General features: G+C 42.7%; 1 long non-coding RNA gene across 1 annotated transcript; it reads right to left on the bottom strand.

The window, feature by feature from the left end:
* Positions 1–3071: 3071 nt before the first annotated feature.
* Positions 3072–24093, bottom strand: LOC125093632 (uncharacterized). The gene is made up of 3 exons (XR_007125303.1): positions 24048–24093; positions 16639–16758; positions 3072–3605 (listed from the first exon to the last, which is right to left on the bottom strand). It is a non-coding gene; the product is annotated as an uncharacterized LOC125093632 (long non-coding RNA).
* Between the last annotated feature and the right edge of the window lie 1232 nt (positions 24094–25325).

Below are 25325 nucleotides of genomic sequence, written 5' to 3'. Positions count from 1 at the left end.
GTAGCCAGCATGACTGGTGGTTTGGATTTTTTCATTTTCACTTTAATTAATTGAAACTTAAAAATTAAACTTATTAATTAAGAATACATTTAAATTTAATTAATTTAAACATATGGTGACTGCCATATTAGACAGCAGAGCTCTAGACTCTAGAACTAGTATCTTGAGAGAAGGCAGACTCTGTTTCTTTCCTGTTTCCGCGCAAGAATGCCCATCGGTCCGGTGGAATCATCTTCAAGCACTGCACACCAAAGAGGGAGGAGGGCTCCTAGTCTGCTAGATACACTTTATGTTCTCTAGTCTAGCTTATTGCTACAGACAAAGGATCCAACTTCCAAATATGGACTCTCGAAATTCTTATTCTCCCTGATTTTTTTATCAAATTAAAAATTACTTGGGGCACCTGGGCGGCTCAGTGGATTAAGCCTCTGCCTTCAGCTCAGGTCATGGTCCCAGGGTCCTGGGATCGAGCACTGCATTGGGCTCTCTGCTCAGCAGGGAGCCTGCTTCCCCTTCTCTCTCTGCCTGCTTGTGATCTCTCTCTCTCTGTCAAATAAATAAAATCTTTAAAAAAAAATTGCTTAAGGCAGATTATGTGATTTTGAAGTATATGGATTAAACTGTAATAGCTGTTAACAATTGCAACTGTCATAATAAATGTAATAAAAATAGTAACACGACTAGGAGTCACATTGCAAGTGCTTACTATGTACTTGGTGCCGTGATACGCACTTTGTACACCTTATGCTGCCTATTCATTCTCATCCTATGAGAGAGGAGGTATTATCCTGAAACTGATGTTTGGGGAAGGTTAAGTAACTGGAAAGATCGCCCAGTCAGCGAGTGAATGAGCTGGAATGTGAATCCGGTTCTGTCTGGCTACAGACCCCTTCCTATAACCACTAGATGTCCTAGAGGGTGCTAATTGGTTGTTTTTTCCATCAGCTCATTATGTCCTTGATAAAAACTTGGCCGAGATGAATTATTAATGGCAATGCTAGGACTATGGCCTCATTCTTAGGATTCTGAGACAGGTCCTCTCTACAGCAACTCCCTTATCATAGACATCGCTTTGGCCACTTTGCAGGAATGTGCCCACGGTCTTCACTGAAGCATAGGCATTGTTTACTTTGGGGTTCCTTTCCTCCCTAATGGTAAAAGTTGTACCTTGTTCTCTTGGTATAAAGACAATGCTATTAATATTCTCTAGTAAGCTATTTTCTTCTACCTAAACATTCCTTTTTCTTCCCACCCCTTTCTGGTTTTAAGAGAAATTGGAACATTATCCTAAGCCCCGTGCTAGGTTGAGTAATGGCCCCCGAAGATGTCCAGATCCTAATCTCCAGAACCTTGACTATGTCCCTTTATATGGCCACATGAACCTTGCAGAAATGATTACACGAAGAACCTTGACATGGGAAAAGTGTCTTGGACTATTTGAGTGAGCCCAGTAGAATCCCAAGGGTCCTCACCACAAAATCAGGGAAGGAGATGTGATGGCAGAAGCAGAATGCAGTGCAGAATGAACAATCCTCAAGTAGTGTTGAAAAGGAGGAGGTCACGACTAAGGAACGCAGGCAGGATGGTGTGGAGTGCCTGGCACCCTCTGTGTGTGATGAAGCAAGGAGAGAAATCGGAAGAGCTCTTTTCACACTTCCAAGGAATCATAGGATTAAAAGTGGTTATGAAGGAGACTGCAAGCCCAACTACTGAGTGGTCCCTTCTCCTCCTAAATGGTCATCAATGTCTACCCATTTTTCCCTCAGAGTGCTCAGTGTCAGGGAAATTGTTGGCCAGAACTGTTTGCTTTTGCCAGGGGTTGTGGTTCTGATGGTGCAGAATCTGCACCTGGAAGAGGATAGTAGCTCTGGGGGAGGGGCCTGAAGGAGAGAAACAGGGACTGAGAGGGGAGAGGAATGGAAAAGGGACAAGTCATGGAAAGACCTGGAGATGCCAAGAAAGGGGGACTCAAAAAAAAGGGAGACTATAAAAATGAAACAAAGATGTTTATAAACACGGGCAACGACAGATGTTGGCTAGGAGGCAGCAAAAGGGGAACCCTCTTACACTCTTGGTGGGAATGCAAGCTGGTACAGCCACTCTGGAAACAGTATGGAGATTCCTCAAAAAGTTAAAAATAGAGCTACCCTACAACACCGCAATCACACTACTGGTATTTATCCAAAGGATATAAAAATACAGATAGAAGGCACCTGCACCCCAATGTTTATAGCGGCGATGTCCACAATAACCAAACTATAGAAAGAGCCCAGATGTCCACTGACAGATGAATGGATAAAGGAGTTATGGTATACATGTACACTCACACACACACACACACACACACACACACACACACACAGGAATATTACTCAGCCATCAAAAAGCATGCAATTTCTCCATTTATAATGACATGGATGGAGCTAGAGAGTATAATGCTAACTAAAATAAACCAGTCAGAGAAAGAAAAATACCATGATTTCACTCACATGTGGAATTTTTTTTTAAGATTTTATTTATTTATTTGACAGAGAGAGATCACAAGTAGGTGGAGAGGCAGGCAGTGAGAGAGAGAGGAGGAATCAGGCTCCCTACTGAGCAGAGAGCCCGATTCGGGGCTCGATCCCAGGACCCTGAGATCATGACCTGAGCCCAAGGCAGAGGCTTAACCCACTGAGCCACCCAGGCACCGCTCATATGTGGAATTTAAGAAACAAAACAGATGAACATAGAAGAAGTGAAGGTAAAATAAAATAAGGTAATAAGAGAGAGGGAGGGAAACCATAAGAAACTCTTGACTACAGAGAACAAACTGAAGGTTGTTGGGGGGCGGTGATGGGTTAGATGGGTGATAGGCATTAAGGAGGGCACTAGTAATGAACACCGGGTATTGTAGGTAAGTGATGAATCATTAAATGCTATACCTGAAATGAATACTACACTGTCTGTTAACTAACTTGAATTTAAATAAAATCTTGGAAGAAAAAGAATAATAAAGATGAGAAACTTGAAAGAAAAAAGAAAAAAAAGTGTTCGCAGAAAAGAAGGAAGGAAAAAGGAGGGAAGGAGGGAAGGGAAGGGAAGGGAAGGGATGGGACCTGGGATTTGAAAGGACCCAGAAGGAAAGATAAGGAAAAAAGAGATAAAAAGCAAAACCAGACATGGGCCTGAGAGTAACCTTCCTTTCTTTCCCAACTGATGCTGAGGGCCAGAGGCCATCTGCGGCCATCAATCTAAGCCCCATGCTGCGGCCATGGTCAGTGGGATTTGCACACGGGAGACAATGGCAGAATGCAGCCTAAGAAATGAAAAGGCTCCCATATGGTCAGAGGCTGCATTTTCTCTGCTCTCCTTACACAAAGCTGCTATTGACATCAGACTGGCTCCCTATGACCCGTGCTGTTCACTGCCCAAGCTCAGAGGCGCCCATTGCTGTCTTAGGCCATTTTTGCCATTGTCTGAACCAGTTACCTTTAAGGGAGTAGGCTCAAATTATATACATAATGTCCATGTATTCTGTGGGGCAGGTCATCGTTCAGCATAATGTCTACAACCACTTGGTTCCAGGGGGACTTTTCATCTCTTAGTGTCACTTCATAAAGCACCTGTTAAAAAAAGGGAGATTCTTCTTCTAAAAAATGATATTCAATATGCATGTATATATGTAGTATTGATATACTGACTATAGAAGCATTCTGTGGGTACACGCACGCGCGCCCACGTCTGTACACGTGTACGCAACCACGTCATGCTTCCATTTCAATTTCTAGGAAACCGAGAACAAAGCACGATGAAGTGTTTTCCAGTGATCCAGAGTTTCTCTTTGGTTTCAATTTTTACCTTTCAAAAGAGCACGTCTCACAAGGAGAAGCATTCCTTAGCCCTGAGACTACACTCCGATGGGCCTTTCTTGTGGTTTCCCATTTTACCCATTTCAGTTGGCTTTTGCCCATATAATCATTCATTTTCATGAGATTTACCCAGAGAATTTTTTTAAACAAATGTTGTCCACGCAGTTTTTAATTGTTCTCCTCAAATTGTGCTGGGTGTGTTGACACTCCCCAGAGTTTGGGGTTTTAAACTTACTAGTTCTTCCTTCCTCTCCTGCCCCTGGGAGGTCTTGCAGCCACATCTGGCCTTTCGGAATCACTGAGAGCTCTGTTTTCTGTTTTTCACACAGTCCACTTTTCTGTCCTGGCTGAGGGACTGAGATCTTAGTGCTTATTTTTCTTCTTCTTCTTTTTTTCAAAATAGCTCCCACGTTTTCACATAGGATGGTATTTCGGCGTTGTAACCTTGGGTATCAAACCTGTACACCGCGGAGCAAACAGGACAGCAGCCCCACGACTTCTTCCACCTTATTTTTAAAATTTGTGTTTCCGTTTCTCCCGCCCTGAAGAGCTATGTTTTAGTCTTCTTTTCAACAAGGCGGTTAATGGCGCCTTATCGTACTTACCGTACCCAAGGTATTAGTGCTCAGTGCTTTCCAAATAGGGAGTAATTCAACCCAAAGGACAACCTAAGGAAGATGGTGGGATTCTTTGTATTTTGCGGTTGAGGAAATGGTGGGACAGAGAGGCAAGTCACTTGCGCCAAGTCACACCTCTGGTAAAAGGAAGGTCGAGATTCAAATCCAGACCATCAGGCCTGTCTTCAAGCTGCTAACCACTGCACCAGACGAAAAGAGAGCATAGAGCTCTAGCTTTCAGACTTCTCCAATGAGTTGGTTCAGTGTTTCCAGGGCTAACAGCAATTTTATCTCTGTTTATAGTCAACTCAAGTGCTTTTTTAAATTTTTTAAGTAATTTCTAAAAAGCATTACAACTCCTAGAAAATGCAGAGTCCTATGATCCTGCTCAGATTTTGGGTTTTTTCTTTTCTTTTCTTTTCTTTTTTTTTTTTACATCTTTCCCTCTTTTAGGCCAAGTCAGGTGGGCTGAGCTCCTCGCGCTGGGAAATCTGATGGGACATGGGCTTCTTCTCACCATTCACTCACTGCCTTCACTCTCCCTCTGGCAACTTTTCGTGAGTTTTTCCATCAACACGCGAAGCCTGATTTATGTTTTGAGAGCCACACCCTTTTCAACAACACGCATGCAGATGCCATACATAAATGAAAGGTGACCTTTACCCATGAAAAGAATTTTGATGAATCGCAGGAAATAATATACTGTGCAGGGAAAACAGTTCTCTGGTCTTTTTTGTTGTTGTCCAATATAAATCACTTCCCAGGAAGAACAATCTGAGTCTAACGAGGTTCATTAACTGTAGCCTACAAAGACCCCCAAGGATGAGAGAATAATTCCACTTATGCTGGTCTCTGATTGACTCCTACTGGGGACGGGGTGTGCATGCTGGGGAGACAGGAGGAGGCTGAAGGTTGTTGGAAGGAATGACTAAAGGTATTTAGGTTAGCCAATGACTATTTCTCAGGTATAGGGCATGAACAATGTTTTCAAACTATGGGTTGGGACATCTTAGTGGGCTCTGAGATCAATATTGAAAGACATAGAAAAATAAAAAGGTGAAGGAGAAGAGAAAACATCAGAGTGAAGACGCAGACACAGAGTGAAGACAGTGTTTTGTGAAACCTCCCTAACCCTTATGTATACGCAGAATATGTATACTAAGTTGCAATGTAAAATATTCTCTCTTACTAGGTATTCCATTCAAAAAAAGTTTGTAAACACTGATCTATAGAATAAAACCAGCCACAGGCATCTTCTCTACCTTCTGAGAACTTAAATTGCAAGCCAAAAATGACAGCTCTTAAGGTTCTAAAAATATTAGGGGAATTCATACCAATGATTCTACAGGGCGTCCTAAGAAGGATCAATTGAAACAGGAATGAGTGACTCTATTCTTCTTGTTAGTGAGAATGCTTTTCTTTTCTTTCTTTTCTTTTCTTTTCACTTCATTTCTTTTCTTTTCTTTTTTAAGATTTTATTTATCAGAGAGACACATAGAACACAAGTAGGGGGAGTGGCGGGCAGAGGGAGAAGCGGACTCCCAGCTCAGCAGGCAGCCCAACGCAGGACTCTGGGATCATGACCCAAGCTGAAGGCAGATGCTTCACAGACTGAGCCAGCCAGGAGTCCCAGGGAGAGTGCATTTCTGAGGTAAGGTCAAGAATTCTGAAGGAGATGTGAAGCTATTTGGTTGTTCCAACATCACAGGCTGGGAGAAAAAGACTCATGAGGCCATGGGCTGATGAAGGTAACTCGTGAAAGGGTCTTCCTGAAGGAACAGATACACAGGAGAGAGCAGGATGAGGAGAAGGAACTAAAATGTGGCAAAGTAGATGCCTGTTGGCCAAAATTGAACCATGGACGTGTTTGTTTTGACTGGTCTGGCTTTTACAAAATTAAGACATTCCCATAAAAGATGGGATTTTCAGTTTCTTTAGAAAAATCAGAAGATCTGGCTCCTCTGAGTCTGTACTCATGCATGGCAATAATTGGCTGGATTCAGCAAGAACGGGCTCCCCCCTGGGAATACCCACTAACACATTTGGCTCTTTAAATTAAAGTTAAATTGAGGGCTCAATCCCTCAGTTACAGTAGCCACATTTCAAAGGTTCAATAACTACACGTAGCCAGTGTCTACCATATTAGATGGTACAGGTAAAGACCATTTTCCTCATCAGAAAGTTCCACTGGATGGTATTGCTTTCATACCCTCTGTCTCACTAGTCACTGTTCTCTCACCCAGGGCCAGCCCCAACCCCTTTTGTTACCTGTCTCACCCTTTAGGCCTTTCTCTTTGCAACTCCCATAATACAGTGCCTGTGTAAGGTTGGCTGCGAAGCTCTGTGACTTAATCTTGGGAATTGAAATCTATCTCAATTGACCACAGACTCACTGAAGTATCTTGAATTGAGTGTGTGCATGTGTGTGTTCTTTGCAAAGTAAGGAGTGACATGAGAATTATGGAGACCATATATGTGTAAATGGTGTCTTACAAAGTTATCAGACTAGAAGAAAAATGGGTTTCAGTTAGAGTCCTTCACTCAGGGGAAAACCAGAAGAAAAGACATCTCATTTCCTGTTCTCAACAACTACAGATATCCACTGGGGCAAATGGGACAGAATCAAAAGGACCAAATCGGATGAGAGAAACAAACGGTAAAGCAAAGGATAACTTTCCAGATAAAAGTTAATATCCTCTTAGGATACATCTGGTTACATCACTTCTGCCTCTGCCCATATATCACAGAACATGCAGAAGAACTAACCGCGATTCGGTTCATTTGATCAATGTGGGAAGCCATTTGAAGCAAATCAGATTTGAGAGAATCATTTGGCTTGAATTGTCTGACACTTATAAATTAATCAGATAAGCATAAATACCATCCATGCAGGCTCAGTCATTAATATTCATCTTTGAGCTCAGTAAAACATCCCATGTGTGCGTGCGTGAGTCCGTGCACACACACACCCCCTTTAATTTCCAGGATCATATTACGGTTCCTACGAACCTAAGAGGGAAGCAGAGTGCTCTTAGAGTTATTACATGTTAACAAACTTGGGATCCATATTGTATTTTAGTAAATTTTAAGGGTTGTCCTGTCTTGGTTAACTTGCCTTGCCATTAACTCTCTTGCCGTAGAAATATGTGGAAAACACGAAAGGATCCCAACAGAATTCTTTCGGCAGCAGGAAAATTCTGTTTTTCAACCTGAATTTGTTCACTGTTGTCACTACCTCTATGTTTTCAGGTTCACATATGAAAATAATTATTCCTCACTTCAGGAGGTCTGTTTTCAAAAAGTGAGATTGGCTTCAAAGGATCCAGCCCTCTTAGCAGGGTCAGCCCAGCCGAGGAGACAGCTGGATAGGAGCCCTGGCCTGAGGAAGATCTGAACTTTCCTGGGCTATTACCTCTTGGGTTGGAGTCCTGGTAATAGGGGCTGGATTCCCCCTCCCCGCCAACAGGGGACCTCTACACGTCTGTCCCTAAGAGTTGGGAATAGGCTCACAAATGGGGAAGCAAAGTCCCTGGGGACAGCTCTCTTCCTCTTTCCCAGGGTCAAGGCCAAATGCTCGGACCCCAAGGCCTTTCCAGGAGCAGGAGAAAGGGTCCAGCTCAGGGTCATCGCAGCTGCCTCTGGTCCTTGATATATGATGTTAGGCAAGTCTTTGACCATCTATGAGGGGCTTTTTACTCATGTGTATAAAGGATTTCAAATGGATCAGCCTCCCTTTTGGTAATTATCAAAACCCCATGTCCTCCTTGGATCTACGTCAGTCACTGCAAAATTGACCTCATCCTGAAGCATCAGTGGAACTGAGATCAATGTTATGCTTGCTGAAGAAAACAGAAAACATTCATGTTTGTATGCTTACTAGGAGCTAAGCCTACTAAAGAGCCCCACAGCTGTGATTCTCAAATTGTGGAGTCAGTTGGCCAGTGAGGGAGGGAGAGGGACAAGCAGAGTCCCCAATGAGCTTGGAGCCCGACATGGGACTTGATCTCATGACCCTGAGATGATGACCTGAGCTGAAACCAAGAGTTGGGCACTCCACGGGCTGAGCCACCAGTGCCCCAAGCCTTATCTGTTCTATGCTCTATCCAGAAACTTAAGGAAATGCTTATAGGTGCTCAATAAATGTTTCTTGAATAAATGAATGAAGAAAGGAAGAAAGAAAGAAAGAAAGAAAGAAAGAAAGAAAGAAAGAAAGAAAGAAAGAAAAGTATACCTAATAACTTCCTTCGGCTATTCCTATAGGCCCCATTCTAGGCAGAAAGTCTAGCTTACTCCAATCCCCTCACCTCCTACCCAGCTCTCCCAGCCAGGAGGGATGCCCAGACTGGGTCAGAGTCATGGGCTTGATTGGTTATTTTTTGGAAACACTTGCCAATTGGCAAAAATAAATGATTAATGGCTGGCACAGGGTCTTAAGAAATGACAGTGTATGGGTGCCTAGGTGGCTCAGTCAATTAGGCATCTGTCTTCGGCTCGGATTATGATCCCAGAGTCCTGGGATCCAGCCCACATTGGGCTCCTTGCTCAGTGGGGAGCCTGCTTCTCCCTTTGCCTGCCACTCCCCCTGCTTGTGTGCTCTCTCTCTCTCTGTCAAATAAATAAATAAAACCTTAAAAGAAAAGACACTGTAACCCTCTATAGATGGAGATGATTTTATCTTGATAATTCATTTTTTAATAAATTAATCATAGTAATGGCCCCCATTTTTGAGCATTTACTCAAAATGTATGTAAGTACATTTTATCTTAAGTATTAAAGTACAAACACTTTATACTGTTTCTCCCTCCCTTCCTCCTTCCTTCCCTTCCTCACCCACATTCTTCCTCCCTCCCTTCCTTTTTTTTTTTTTTTTTAAAGATAACATTAAAAGTTAAATGTCATTTGCAGACTATTTTAACTTGGAACTGTCTTGACCTACTGAAAGTAGTCATGAAATTATTGGTTCAACTTTTGCATTGATAGAACTTTTGACAAGAGCTTCTGTTGAACACAATTCTGGATGCATTGATTTATTACCCGGTGATGGGCCCAGTGTCTTCGGTTGACTTCTGAATGTGTCCCAGAGCTGTTCCAGAAAGTTCTATCTTAGTCATTTGTGCTGCTGTAACCGAATACCACAGACTGAGTGACTTATAAACAATAAACATTTATTTCTCATGGCTCTGGAGGCTGGAAATCCAAGCTCAAGGACTTGGCCAATTCAGGATCCAGTGAGGGTTCACAGACAGCTGCCTTTTTGTTGTGACCTCACCTGACAGAAGGGGCTGGAGAGCTCTCTGGGATTGTTTCATAAGGGCACTAATCCCATTCCCGAGGGCTCTACTCACAGGAGCTCATCCCCTCCAAAAGGACCCCACCTTCGAACACCATCATATGGAAGATTCGGTTTCAACTTATGAATTTTGGAAAGGCACAACCTTCATTCTATAGCAAGTTCCTTCTCAATAAGGTAACTTTTCAGTTTCCTCAGAAAGTCCAATTTTCAGGTCGGGTATCTGATCCTCCTGTTCAAATATTTCTTTGGGAACTCAGAATGTGCCAGAGAAACAGCAAGAGAAGCAGACCGCCCAGCTCTGCTGTCCCTGTACTCCTCACCCCCAGCCCCACCCCCAAGCACAGTTCCTTCATGGCCGTGGCACCTCAAGGACACGGAATCCGTTGGTGAGTTTTCTGTTTTAGAGGCTTACGATGAGAGCAAGGGACCACCTGACTTTCATTAGCAGCCAGGAGGAAGATAAAAAGGGAAATAAATATTAATAATGTCTCTTTTACCAAACATTCACATCCAGTTCACACGAATACCAGTCAAACCATGTAAAATATCATAGCACATCATGTCTGAGGAAAACATGTGTGAGAATAGACCTGATTTCCATAATTCTAACATGCTTTGGTTTCCATCAGATGAAATACAGCTATGAAATTGAAAGTGCCACTTTTTTTTTAAGATTTTATTTATTTATTTGTCAGAGAGAGAGAGGGAGAGAGAGCAAGCACAGGCAGACAGAATGGCAGGCAGAGGCAGAGGGAGAAGCAGGCTCCCCGATGAGCAAGGAGCCCGATGTGGGACTCGATCCCAGGACGCTGGGATCATGACCTGAGCCGAAGGCAGCTGCTTAACCAACTGAGCCACCCAGGCGTCCCTGAAAGTGCCACTTTATGTGTGAAAGTTCTAATACTGGCCTGAAGTTTTGAAAAGAGGGAAGAAGTATGGTGGAAATAAAATTCTCTTGAAATTTATTAGTAAGTTGGGAGATACAGTGAGACAAGCAATCAAAATCTCTCATGACTGCTGAGAGAAAAAAGGTCTTTAAAGAAGGTACCACATCCCCAGCCCCTAGAATAGTGCCGACCACATAGGAGGGCCTGAATACATACTTACTGAATTTTTTTTTTTAAAGCCCAAATTGGGGGTGAAGGCAGGAGGGAACAGGCAGAGCAGTCTGAGAACCAGATTTCATGAGAACCAGAAGGAAGGTCACTCAGATTGCTGAAGAGGATATAACTGCTGACCTCCAAGGTAAGGTAGCTATCATAGTTCCCTAGGGCTGTCATCACCAAGTTCCACAGACTGGGTGACTTAAAGAAACAGCAGTGTCTCACCTTATAGTCATGGAGATGAGAAGTCCAGAATCAAGATGGCAGCAGGGACTTGCTCCCTCAGAAACCTATAGTGGAATCCTTCCATGCTTCTTTCTAGCTTCTGGTGGTTTCGCTGGCAATCCCTGGCATCCCTCCGTTTGCATCTGGGTAACTCCCACCTCTGCCTCTGTTGTCACACAGGGCTCTCCCTGTGTGTCTCTGTGTCTTATTCACAAGAGCCAAAGGGCAAAGCAAGCCAAACATCTGTGTCCATCGATGGGTGAACCTCACAATAAAATGTGGGAGGAACACACAACGTCATGTTATCCCGCCTTAAAAAGGGAGAACATTCTGAAACACTTCATGATACCGGTGAACTTTGAAGACATCTTGCTGAGGAAAATAAGTCATTCGCAAAAGCACAAAGACAGGCATGATTCCACCTGCACAAGGTCTCCATAGCAGTCAGACTCACGGAGACTGAAAGCAGAATGGTGGTTGCCAGGGGCTGGCGGGAGAAGGAATGGAGGGTCAGTGTTCAAGGGGTGCAGTGCTTCAGGTGGGGAAGACGAGAACGTTCTCAAGATGGCTGGTGGTGATGGGGGCCCCACAGGGTGAAATATACTTACAGCACTGAACCTTACCCCAGGGATCACTGAGGGCAAAGAAGAGGGGATTAGAAGAGACCCATGAAAGTGCTCTTGAGAGTAAGGAAAGGCACAGCCAAATGGGAGGGCTGCATGGGAGCACATGATCTCAGCTGGGAGATAAAGCAGTCTCAGAGGCCTTTCTCACACATTGACTCTCTGACTCGAGGGGTTTCCACACCAGGTCATTATTGCCAGAAAAGGGAAGAGTCTTCGGAGAGTATGCATTTTGTACCATATTATGTACGTATGTGGGTCCTAAACTCTCTCTCACTGGAAGTTGAATCACATGACTTCTAAGGTCCCTTGGATTCTGAGAGATGCTCTCAGTTTAGGTAATTTTTCCCAGGGAATAGATACTAGGCAAAAACTGGGTCAGTTGTGGTGACTGGAAAGATCCCAGGACTTACATCAAAGTCCTGGTTTGGGTCTGGACAGTGGTTTTCTCTGCCTTTAATAACCTCAAGTTTCTCTTCTGTAAAAGTGGGTTAATAATTCTCAAGTTCCTGGTGATTATAGGGATGTAATAAAAATTATATATATAAAAGCAACACTTAACAGCTCAAGATGCAATTTATTAGAGCTTATTCGAGACCATTCATAATGCACCTTAAAAAGTCAGGATATCTAGTAATAATTAGTAAGAACACTAACTTTACTGAGTGCTTGTAAGGGTAAAAAATATATATATAATGCATATTATATATATGTATATGTGTTTTATATATATGTATATATTATATAGTATGTTATATATACTATAATATGTATACATTATAATTATATATGTATATATTTATAATTATATATTTATGTATTTATATATAAATGTACAAATGAATATAAATATGAAATATATATGATTTATATAAGTTATATTTTATATAATTATATATTATATATGACCATAATATATAATAGTATATATAATGTATATGTATTATATGTATATTATGTATGTATATTATATTATATATGTGGATATGTATTATATAGATATGGATATGGATATATACACATACACATGGTATATAGGAATATAGGGAATGCTTAACTCTCCACACAGAACCCAAATCTCACATTAGTGGTTTAGATAGTGTCACAATTTTCTGGCTTTATCCTTCTTGTATGCCATAGATCTACAATAGCTTTTTACACTCTATGGCCCAATAACATGTTCCTGTTTTGCAAGAATAGCACAAAGAACTTTTTTCCAGAACCATTGGAGAGTGAACTGCCAACATAATGTCCCATCACCTTTGATATTTCAATGTAATTTTCCTCTGCAAAAAGGACGTGCTCCTACATAATCATAAGACAACCATAAATATCAGAAAATTAACCTTGACATATCACTACTGTCTGATCTTCAGACCCACTCTGGTTTTACCAATTATCTCCATAATGTCTTTTATAGCAGAAGATCCAGGGCGTGATCACATGTAACATTGCATTGTCATGTCTCTGTGGTCATCTTCAATTTAAAACAAGTCCTTAGTCTCCTTCACTTTCATGACCTTAATATAATGGCTCGTGCGCCGACCCCTGGCTGGCCACTCGTTTTTGGAAATAAAATTTTATCAGAACATAATCACATACATTGTCTATGGCTGTTTTTTGTATTAAAACAGCAGAGTTGAGTAGTTGTGACAGAGACCATATGGCCTGCAAAATCGAAAATATTACCAGACTCGTTTACAAAACATCTTTGTCAAACTCTGTGCTCAACTGGAAGGCAAGAAAAAGAAATGAAAGGAATACATATTGAAAAAGGAAGAACTGGTTTTAATGTGTTTTCTTGTTTACACAGAAAGTCCTAAGGAATCTATGAAGCAACTACTAGAATTAATAAGCGAATTTAGCAAAATCGTAGAATATAAGACCAATATTATAAAATCAGTTTTATTTCTATATATTAGCAACAGACAATAGGAAACGATACTTTAAAAATATCATTAAAGTAATATCAGAAAACATAAAATACTGGGTGGTGCCTGAGTGGCTCAGTTGGTTAGATGTCTGACTTCAGCTCAGGTCATGATCTCAGGGTCCTGGGATGGGGCCCCTCGTTGGGCTCCACACTCAGCAAGGAGTCTGCTTCTCCCTCTTCTTCTCCCCGCTCCTCCACTCATGCTCACTCTCTCTCTCTCTCTCATATAAGTAAATAAAATCTTTAAAATATATATATAAAATACTTAGAGGGCACCTGGGTGGCTCAGTAGGTTAGGCATCTGACTCTTGATTTTGGCTCAGGTCATGATCTCAGGGTCATGAGATCAAGCCCTGCATTGGGCTCCGTGCTCATAGGATATGAGATTCTCTCTCTCTCTCTTTCCCTCTGCCCTTACCCCTTCATCAAATGAATAAGTAAATAAATAAAAAATCTTTAAAAAATATTGCTGAGAGAAGTTAAAGAAGATAAAATAAATAGAAAGAAATTTCCTATTGATATTCACATATTGGAAGACTCAAAATTGATAAAATGTTAACATTTCCCAAATTGATTTTACACTTACTGCCACCCTAGTCAATATTCTAGAAAGATCCTTTTTAGAAATCAACAAGCCTATTTTAAAATTCATATGAAAATGTGCAGGGTCTAAAGTAACAAAACTATCTTGAAAAAGAAAACCTAAGTGAGATGACTTACACCACATGATTTCAAGATTGTAACTACGCTACAAGATGGTCCCCAATGATCCCCACTTCCTGGTATTTGTTCCTTGTGTAGTCCCTTCCCACAGGCTCTCAGGGTTGGTCTTTGTGGCCAAAAGAATATGGGAAAAGTGATGAGATTTAGATTAAGTTATAAAAAAACATTGTAAAAACTCTCCCTCTCTCTCATTCTCTCTCTTTGGTCACTTGTTCTGAGGAAAGTGCGTCGTTTTGTCATGAACAATCCTATGGAGAATCCTGTATAGTGAAGAACTGAAACCCATGGCCAATAGTCAGCAAGAAACAGAGGTCTCTCGTTAACAGTCAATAGCTGCATTAGTGACCTTGCAGGCAAACCGCCTAGCTCTACCTAATGTTAGCCTTCAGTCAACTTTAAGCCTATCCAATAGCTTGACTACAAGCTTATGACAGGCCCTGAGGTAGAACTACCAGCTTAGCTGCTCTCAGATCCCCCATTCTCAGAAACCGTAGGAAATAATAAGGTTTGTTGTTTTATGCTGCCAATTTGGGGGATATTTTGTTATGCAGAAATATCTAATGAATACTGGCCCCTGGGTGGCTCAGTTGATTAAACGTCCAACTCTTGATATCGGCTCAGGCCATGATCTCAGGGTCGTAAGATCAAGCCTCCTGTTGGGCTCCATGCTGGGCATAGAGCCTGCTTAAGATTCTCTCACTCCTTCTCCCTCTGCCCCTCCCCCCCATAAAAAAGTGAAATAGCTAATGAATATAAAAACTTACATTTAGCTCATAGTACTCAAGACACTGTGGGGTTGATGCAAAGATGAACAAAGCAATCAACGAACACAGTAGAATCCAGAGATAGATTCACGCCTGTAGTCAATTGATATTTGATAAAGGCACCCATATAATTCAAAGAAGATAGTCTTTCCAGAAAGTGATAGAAGATCTCTTGCCATACCAACCTCCAAAAGTAAATCAAGATAAAACAGAGATAATGTCTTGGAGTAGGCAAAGATTTCTTAGGATGATGAATGAATGGATAAAGAGTATGTGGTGTATGTATCACAATGAAATATTATTTGGCCATGAGAGAGATGGACATTCTGTCATTTGAGACAAGATGAATGGATCTTGAGGGCATCGCTGAAATTACTGAAATAAGACAAAGACATGAACCATATGATCTCATTTACATGTGGGATTTTTAAAAGTCGAATTTATAGAAACAGAGAGTAGAATGATGATTACTAGGGGCTGGGGCATCTGGGAAAACGAAGAGCTGTTGGTCAAAGGGTACAAGCTTCTAGCTATAAGATGAACAACTTCTGGGGCTCCAATGCATGGCATGGCAATCACAGGTAACGATACTGGGTTATATAGTTGAAAATTCCCAAGAGAGTAGATCTTAAATGTTCTCACCACACACAGACACACACAAAGGTAATTATGTGAGGTGAGGGAGGTGTTAATCCTGCAGTGGTAATTATTTTGAAATATACAAGTGTATCAAATCACCACAGTGTACATCTTAAACTTACCCATATTATGTCATTACATTTCAGTAAAGCTGGAAAAAAACTCTACATATATCCACCAAAAGATTTGTACAAGAATAACGATAACTTCATCATAATGGAAAAAACCTGGTAACAAGCCAAAAATCCCCACCCAAATGTCATGGATTACAATAAATTCGTACAAAGGAATACTACTCGCCAATAAAAACAAACCCACTACTGAGATATCCAAGAAAATGCATGAATCTGAAAAACTTTAGTTTCATCAGAGAAGCTAGACACAAAAGAGCCCCTACAGTAGAATTCCATTTATATGAAGATTGGCAGGCCAACCAACTAAGCTATAGTGATGGAAATCAGAACAGCAATTGCCTCTAGATGAGGGGTAATTGATGGAAAGGGACTGCAGAAAAATTCCCAGGGGGGATAAAAATGTTCTATATATTCATAAGGGTGCTTACATTTGTCAAAAACTCATTTAACTGTACACTTAGAACCTGAGCATTTTATTGCATGTAAATAACCATATAAAAAATAAATGCGACGCTTTCGACAGAGCCTGCACCTTCTGGGTCCTGGCGATTTATAGTGTACCAAATATGGCAGTTGGTTTACACAGGTCCTGAGAGAGACCTAGAAATCTGGGAGTGGGTATGGAAGAGACTCCCAGAGTCTGGAAGGAGACTGTGGCCAAGGGAGGCCCTCACAGGTAAAAGAAACACAAATGAAAGAAGAAGTTGAGTATTCACTTGGCTTTGGGTCTTACCTTACCTTGGACCATTTCCCCTTTCCCACGTGTCTTCTCTTCAAGGGCATTGATGTGTTTTTTAAGCCTTTGCCTTTCCCAAAGTTCCGAGCATTATTTTTTGCAGCCAGAGTGTGGTAACTATCATAGAAAGAGAGAGAGAGACAGAGCCCTGTGATTTAGAACATTTTCCAACAGATTTCGCATGACTTTCCTGGAACGGCTGCAGACGACATGAGAACCAAGACTGTTCTCTGTTTCCCGGAGTCTAGCACCGTGTCTGGCACATGGCAGAATCAATTCACCGACGTGTACCCTAGAGAGAAAAATAAATAGACTCCTCTCAAAGCCTTGCTGTCTGTCCCCATCTCCCCCAATCTCCCCGCTGTGGAAATCTTTAAATACGCTTTTTGTTGTTTTACAGCCGTTTGCATTTAAATTGGGCGTGTCACTATCACATTTTATTAGCTATTCCTCATACCAGCCCTGTGAGGTTAGCGCTGTTTTCTGTGCTTTCCAGGCGAGGGCACGGAGAGGGGAAAGAAGCAATTTGCCTGGTCGGATCGCGCAGAGAGCCTGGGGAAGAAGGGGGATTTGTGTGCCCAGGCTCCGCCTTCCAGCCTGCTTGGGGTTTCCGCGCAGCCCTTTGGCTTTGAACCTGATAATGAAATGTGGATTTTCGGTACTGCACTTTGAAAATCATGTTAAAGGCATTAATTCCTAAAGAAAGAGTTAGGATTGTAATTCTTTGGCCTGATTATTTTTCCTGAGGAGGTTTTTTTTTTTTTTTTTTTAGATACTTGACTGGGCTGCCTAAACCCAAGGTCTTAGAAATGACTCACTCTACCCAGAGATTCTCAGCATTATTTCCGGCTCAAGTCCTGCAGGGCTCAGATGTCCCTCTCCCTCCTGTGGAGCCCACCCATAGCGCATAACCTTTAAACAATAGTTTAATTGGAGTAAGGTAATTTTATCAGATTGGAAGGGGATTTGGGGCTTATCTAGCTAAGAAAAATTTAATGGGGTCCATGAACTTCCTTAAATGTAAAATATATATAAAGTTGTGCATCTGGATGGATATGGCTTTTTTTTTTTTTTCTTTCCTGAGAAGGTCAAGCTCTCCCATAGTTCTCCTTAAAAGTGGGTATGTCCCTGGGCGCCTGGTGGCTCAGTGGGTTAAGATCTCTGCCTTCGGCTCAGGTCATGATCCTAGGGTCCTGGGATAGAGCCCCGCATAGGGCTCTCTGCTTGGCAGGGAGCCTGCTTCCTCCTCTCTCTCTGCCTGCCTCTCTGCCTGCTTGTGATCTCTGTCTGTCAAATAAATAAATAAAATCTTTTAAAAAAAAAAAAGTGGGTATGTCCCTCACAGATTGGGAAATGGAACTCCGCACGTTTTAGGAACTCGCCTTACAGGACACACAGCCAGGTGACAACGGTGCTGCAGAATTTTAGTCCTCCGTTAAGACAGAAGGACTATTATCTCAGGTTACTGGAACATACATTTAATTTGAGGAATTACATCCCCAGGCTCTTTAACGCATAGACTCTGTTCTAAAGAATTGGTTTTCCCAAAATGGTATCCCTCATCCAGACAAAACCGCTCCTCCGGCTTTTCCTTGGTCTGCCTAGACCGGCGGCCCTGGAGGACACGGGGCTGAGGGAGCTCCCATTGCTGTGTCCTTTTCCCTTGATGGCAGGAAGGGACGTCTGCGTTCCCAAATTCCCTGTTATAACTCTGCCAGTGAGATTAACAATACCATTCTTGTACCAACTCCTAACTCCCTGCTTGATACTGGGTGATTCAATTAAGACAAGTGGTTTTTAACCTTGGCTGAATGTTAGCTGCTCCCAGGGGGGAGCTTTTAAAAATCCCCATGCCCTTGTCCAGGCCACACCCCAGACCAATTAAATCCGAATCTCTGGAGGAAGGGCTCAGGCAAGAATCTTTTTAAAGCTCCTCCAGTGGTTGCTATGTGCAGCCAGAGTTGAAAAACACTACTAGAATCAAGAGGAGGGAAAAAAATCATATCGATTAGACACTTATTATGTATAGGGTGTTTTATGTATGTTGGCCCCTTTATTCCTCCCGGGCTCAAATGGGTTGTACAACTTTCCTAAAAATCACACAGCTGGAAAGTGGCGAAGTCCAGGCTCCATCCCAGGCACGGATGGTTTCCTGAAAGCTATTTGTACATCATAGATTTGGTGATGAGTAAATGAGGGTATGTCTATTCAGCACCTGGCACATAGTAGGTGGGCCTGAATAGTCTGTCTCCATTTCTCAGCCTCCTTGTCAATCTAGAATGTTCCTCCTGATCCATACCATGCCCTGACACCAAGATTTTAGGTCTGGGCACTTGGGGTGAACCCTTGTGGCTCTGCAGTTACATGCCCTCTTTATGCACAAACGTTATATCATAATTTCGTTGTATAGGGATGTTAGGTTGTAGGGAACTGAAACTGGTGGAATATATAACTGAAATAGGTTCTGCCTATTACATGCATTTTGTGAGGCTCTTGGTTTTATATATGTTTGTGTCCTGTAGCTATTACTTCTCTCTCTTGTCACTACAGAATGGGATGATTTCCTATTTAACTGATGCGAGTTTGGTCCTGCCATGATGTTGAAACCTGATGTCACCAGGTCATCTCTCCCTCCAGCACTATTTTCATCAGACTAGAGCAGTGGGCTGTGCCCCAGTCATTCTAAAGTTTTCCCCTTTCTGCTAGTCTGTTTGAGAGGCTCACAAATCATTTAAATTGTTCTGAATTAATGACATTCAGTCAAATAGGGTAATAGGTGGGAACAGAGGCTTCAAGACAGGGTGCCTCCTTAGGGGAGGACCAGTGTTGGCATCTTCCAAGGAGGGGAGGTAATGACCATGCCCAGAATACCTCTGTGTGTGGACAGGTACTGAACAGCTAATGTCGATAGCGGCCACTGTTGCCAGGCATCGTCCCAGGGGCTCCGTGGGAGTGAGATGGTCAGCCTTCGAACCCAGGCATTTGGAATCCAGAGTCTGGTTTCTAACTCCATGCTATACTTGGAGCCACCAGGGGGAAAGGGGAGACGGGGATGCTCATTCAGGGAGTGCGGATCAGGGAGTTCGGTCTGTGTCATCCTAAGAAGAGGAGAGAAAGAGACATGTGACAGGCCATATACATTCCCTGTTCTTCCTTGTGTCCCTAATTCTTCCAAATCACTATGCACCAACCCCTTCCTGAGACAAGAAGAAACCCCATCAGTCAGAGACCCCTGGTTGAAGGGAGGAGAGGGGAGGGATGGAAGAGTTATCTCTTCTTCTCACTTTATTCTCTTATTCATCAAGCCAGCATTGAGTGTTTTCTGTGTTTCTGGCACAGGTTTTCAGCCTTTTGTATGTTTTAACGGAGAGAGGTCAAGTCCCTTGCCAAGGTCCACTGCTCTAAAGAAGCGGGGAGGGGCGCCTGGGTGGCTCAGTGGGTTAAGCCTCTGCCTTCGGCTCAGGTCATGATCTCAGGGTCCTGGGATCGAGCCCCTCATCAGGCTCTCTGCTCAGCAGGGAGCCTGCTTCCCCCTCTCTCTCTGCCTGCCTCTCTGCCTACTTGTGATCTCTCTCTGTCAAATAAATAAATAAAATATTGAAAAAAAATAAAAAATAAAAAATAAAGGTGTGGGAACTGGATGTGAACCCAAACCCTATACAACTGATGACATGCAGTGCCAGCCTCTCACTTCTGGAACTTTCCACTCACTTTAAGGAATTTTTGACAGAAATCCCTGGTAGAGCATAATAATTCAAGTAAACCCAAATTAAGTTATCATCAGGGAAAGGAAGACTGAGGGGTCATGGAACTGGAGGGCTGCTTCCTGACAAGACCCACTATGCATTCATTTGTTGCCACTCCTGCTGGTCTGGGTCCTTGTCTGAATATTGCTCTAATAATATGTTTGGTCTTTGCCTTCATGATGGAACCACTAGGCACTATGGCGAAGAAGCACTAATATATCATTAGTTAAACACTGTCAGCTTTTCTTTTGCATTTCTATAAAGAGCTAAGGGACTTCCAAGTCAGGAGTGATGGGATGGCGTGAGGGCTCTGTTCAAATACAGACAGACAGGGGCTCTGTCTCTGGAAACAGGAGCTCTGAGGAAATCCTGTTCATTGACACTGAGCTGGCGAAGGAAGAGACAGCATGAAGATGGGCCAGGCCTGAAAGTTGTGCTCATCACCTCTGCTCGCATTCCATTAGCTGGAACTCAGTCATAGCCTCTTACCTTAGTGCAAAGGAGTTTGGGAAACCATACCCAGCTGTATACTCAAGAACAAACTGGTTTTTCTCTTTTCCTTTTCTTTCTTCCACTTTGGTTTTTTTGTTTGTTTATTTTGTTTTGTTTTGTTTCATTTTTGTAGCTTGTCCTTGTTAATTTACGGCCAGTGGTTGGAGGACTGTGTTGCCAATGGGAAAAAAAAGTACAAAGACAAATCTTTTGGAGTGATCCATGTCCAGTGCCAATTCTAAGTGTGAAAACAAAAATAACTCATTTTTATTAACTATTTGCTGTGTACCAGACTGTACTACATGGTTGCCTTGAATCCCATAGCAGCCTCTCGCCTGAGTTTTAAAGTGTATCGATAGCTGGTTGCGGAATGATGGAGCTCTGCTCTTCTAATGGTAATCAGGAACAAGAGGGTCCCTGTAAGGCCACTCCACCCTTTTTTTCCTTATTGTGTGTCCCAAAGCTTGTTTCCCATGGATGACCCATCCAAGCTTCTTTACCTTCTGGCTTCCAGTTTGATTCGGCCAATGGGAGTCATCAGCCAAGGATCAGAGTTGGGTGTATAACTGTGTCCTATCTTCTCTTTGGCCATGGCCATGTTCCTCTGTGGATGGTCACAGCTTTGGCCAGGCCAGCCACTCTCATGGCGCTATTGATACCCTCAGGTTCCCATAAGAGGTCTCTCTTTCTGCCCCTCCAGGCTTGGGGTGACCAGGGCTTCCTGCCAATGATAGACTCTTTTTTTTTTTTAAGATTTTATTCATTAATTTGAGAGAGAGAGAGATCACAAGTAGGCAGAGAGGCAGGCAGAGAGAGAGGGGGAAGCAGGCTCCCTGCTGAGCAGACAGCCTGATGTGGGGCTCAATCCCAGGACCCTGAGATCATGACCTGAGCCGAAAGCAGAGGCTTAGCCCACTGAGCCACCCAGGCGCCCCGCCAATGATAGACTCTTGGTGCATCATTAACCCTTGACTGGTCCCTTGGACCTCCCCCACACTCCCACAGATAATTCCTTCTGTGAACTCTCTTCAGTTATCCCTTGGAGAGTGCCATCTCTTTCCTAGTGATTCCTGGCCGATTCAACTAGGACTTAAGAACTTACACAGTTCCCCATCCAACCTCCTTTCTTTAAAAAACTCTATTTATTATAAGGACCACTTTGGAGTCTGGAAGACCGGTATGAAGCCCAGTGTGATCACTTACTAGTTGTGTGATCTTGAGCAAGTTACTTAACCTCTCTGAGCTGTTGTTTACCCATTCATAAAACAAAAGATAATGCATTTGTGAGGATTAAAAGAAATAACAAAGGTAAATGACCTAGCTCCATGTTTGACACATAATAAATAATTAATGGAGCTAGAAATGGCAAATGATGTCATGGGAATATGTCAAAGTCAGTAATTAAATGAGTAATCTATATATTGCCCATTAAGCTGACATTTTTTAAAAGATGAGCACTCTCACTGTGGACAATGATGTTGCAGGGGAAGGTACACATTTCAAATGAAAGTATAAAATTTGGTAAAACCTTTTGGAAAGGCATTTTATCTTAGGATATAAAACCTACAAAATGTGCGTTTTCTCCGATCCAGCAACTCATAGCAATTTTTGGAATTTATCCTAAGGAAATAATCCAAAGGAATGAATCAGACAAAGACGCGCCTACAAACACCTTCACACTATCGTTGTTTATAATGCTTGAAAATTGGCAATCACAAATGTTCAGCGATAGGGAATCGGTTAAATAAACTTCAGAAGGTTGACACAGTGACAAGTAGATTACCATGATTAGTGTAGGAAGATGGCCCTAGCACATTGGTAAATAAAAGATTCCATTACAAGAGTGCTTATAGAGCATGATCCCATATTTTTGTGAATCTATAAAAAGAGGAAAAATTAAAGAGATATACATCGAGATAATATTTTAGGTATTTCCGGACAACAGGGTTCTTGGTCATTTCCCCCTCCTTTTAATTTTTCTTTTCTGTATTTTCTCACCTTTCTACCATGAACATGGCACAGAACATCAAGCAGATAGGATTGCCTTGGCCGCAAGTGACGGAAATCTGAACAGAGGGCCTCAGCTGCTCAAGGAGGGCTTGTCTGAAATTGGCATGGCTTTTCCTTTGTGGACTTTAAGTGGCCACTGTCCCTCCAGTCATCCAAGAAGAAAGAGGGCCTGGAAGCCCCAGACTGTCTTAGGAAAACAAGAGATCTCCCAGGAAGTCCATGACGGACCTTGGCTGCAATGGAGGGATTTGCATCCTATGATCTAGCTGGAAAATGGAAGGGAGAAAGGGCTGGAAAATCGGGTTGAATCAGCCCCTTTACAATGTCTGCCACAAACTCATTTTGCTTTTGTAATTAAAAAAAAAAAATTAAAAGTGGTTGAAATTTTAAAACAAGTTACATTGACCCTTGAACTACGTGGGTTTGAACTGCATGAGTCCACTTATACATGAGTATTTTTGGAGAGATACGATACAGCACTGTAAATGAATTTTCTCTTATGATTTTCCTTTCTCTGGCTTACTTTTATTGTAAGAGTACAGTATGTAATACATCAAGCATACAAATCTGTGTTAGTCTACTATTTGTATTCTTAATAAGGCTTCCAACCAACAGTTAACCATTAGTAGTTAAGTTCTGGGGGAGTCAAGTTATATTCGATTTTTCACTCTGTGGAGGGTGGGCGCCCCAACTCCGGATTGTTCAAGGATCAACTGGATTTCTTTTTTTCTTGATGACTCTAATGGGTCCCGCCTTCTGCCGCCTTCCCATGCACTCAGGCTGCGACAGCCAGCATATTCATGTTCACAAAGCCCAGGGACCAGGAAGAGCACCAAAACCTGAGGCTATGCTTGGAGGCCGTGGGAGGGGAGCAGTGGGCAGAGCGCCAGGGCCTGGGAAACCTACCTGTTGCTTTTTCAGCTCCCCTCATCTAGCTGTCTCTGGTCTGGGCTCTGTGGACCTTACCCATGGAGAATTCTGCAACTTCAATACTTCTGGTCCTGCCGTTGTTTTCTAGAGTGTGCAGAAATGGCCCCGTAACCCATCCGCCTTGCCTTGGTCTCAGCAGGGCTTTCCCAGGCAAGAGCTTGCCCCTGATCCTCACACTGAGGGAATGGACCGGGTTACCTGCCCTTGGATCCTGGCTGAGCCGCTTACCTGTTAGGTGATCTTGAATCAGTTACTTCAGCTGTCTCTGTTTCTGCTTCCTTACATGTAAAATGGGAATGATAATAGTATACATTTCATAGGGCTGTTATGAAAGATGAGTCAGTATTTGTCAAGGGCTTGGAATGTGCCTATCGTACAGTAAGTGCTCTGTGAGTATTTAAAAATAAATAAATATGAGAAAGGCAGAAACAGCCATAGCTGTCTGGGCCATATTGGTTTGAGCTCACATCTCACTTGACATAAATCTGAGACATCTAGGGGCACCTGGGTGGCTCAGTTAAGTGTCGCCTTTGGCTCAGGTTGTGATCCCAGCATCCTGGGATTGAGTCTTGCGTTGGGCTCCTTGCTCAGCGGGGAGCCTGCTTCTCCTTCTCCCTCTGCCTGTCCCCCCCACCCCCGGCTCGTGCTCTCCCACTCACTCTTAAAAAAATAAAATAAATAAAATAAAATCTTAAAAAAAACATCTGAGACATCCAAAACTACAAAGAAGGGCCGAATTTTCTTTTGTTCTGTGCTGGCTGCCCCCATGTGGTCTCAGTGCTAGGAAAGAAGGAGAACCCACGGGAAGCTGAGAGCCAGGGAACACCTTCTCGGTGGCAGGAGGGTCCCAAGCACTTCATGCATCACTAGCAGCTCTTTTAAACGCATGCCGCCCTCCTCTTACAGCTGGGGAAACTGAGGCTAGGAGGGCTGAAGTGACTTGGCCACAGTCCCAGTTCTGCAAGTGGTAGAGCGGGGATTCGACCCAGAGTGTGTGTAGCACCAAAGTTGGCCTGTTGCATCCTAGGAATGGTGTTGACACGGGGAACGTCCCTGTACGTGATTCTAAAAGGCTAACACTTCCCGTCCATCCCTGCCTTAAAGAGACTGAAACAGTGTTTATTGACAAGGCCCTATAACAAATACTTCTGCAAAATGATTTATTTCCTATACTCAGTTTGGCAAGTTTGAATCTTCACATATTGTGTTTTCTTACAATAGGTAGGCCACCGCTTTTGTTCAAAAAAATAAATTCCAGGCCTGAAACGCAGCTAAAATTCTTTTTGGGGGGTGGGGTGGGAAGAGGATGTTGGTTTGGTTTTTTTCTTTCCTTTTTTTTGTGTGTGTGCATGTGTATCTTTTTTTTTTTTTTTTTGTAAGGGTGCAATATAGGATCTAAATACAGGATGTGTCTTTCTGAAATAGCTGGAGCTCAGTAGCCCTTCCTAGCAGTAAATGACCATTGCGTTGCCAAGTCCGGGCATATTATCTTGAAGATCAAAGCCC

Source organism: Lutra lutra, chromosome 2 (assembly GCF_902655055.1).
Source record: "Lutra lutra chromosome 2, mLutLut1.2, whole genome shotgun sequence".
Lineage (NCBI taxonomy): Eukaryota > Metazoa > Chordata > Mammalia > Carnivora > Mustelidae > Lutra > Lutra lutra.
The sequence above is the reverse complement of the archived record's forward strand: the minus strand, read 5'-3'. Positions and strand labels throughout refer to the sequence as shown.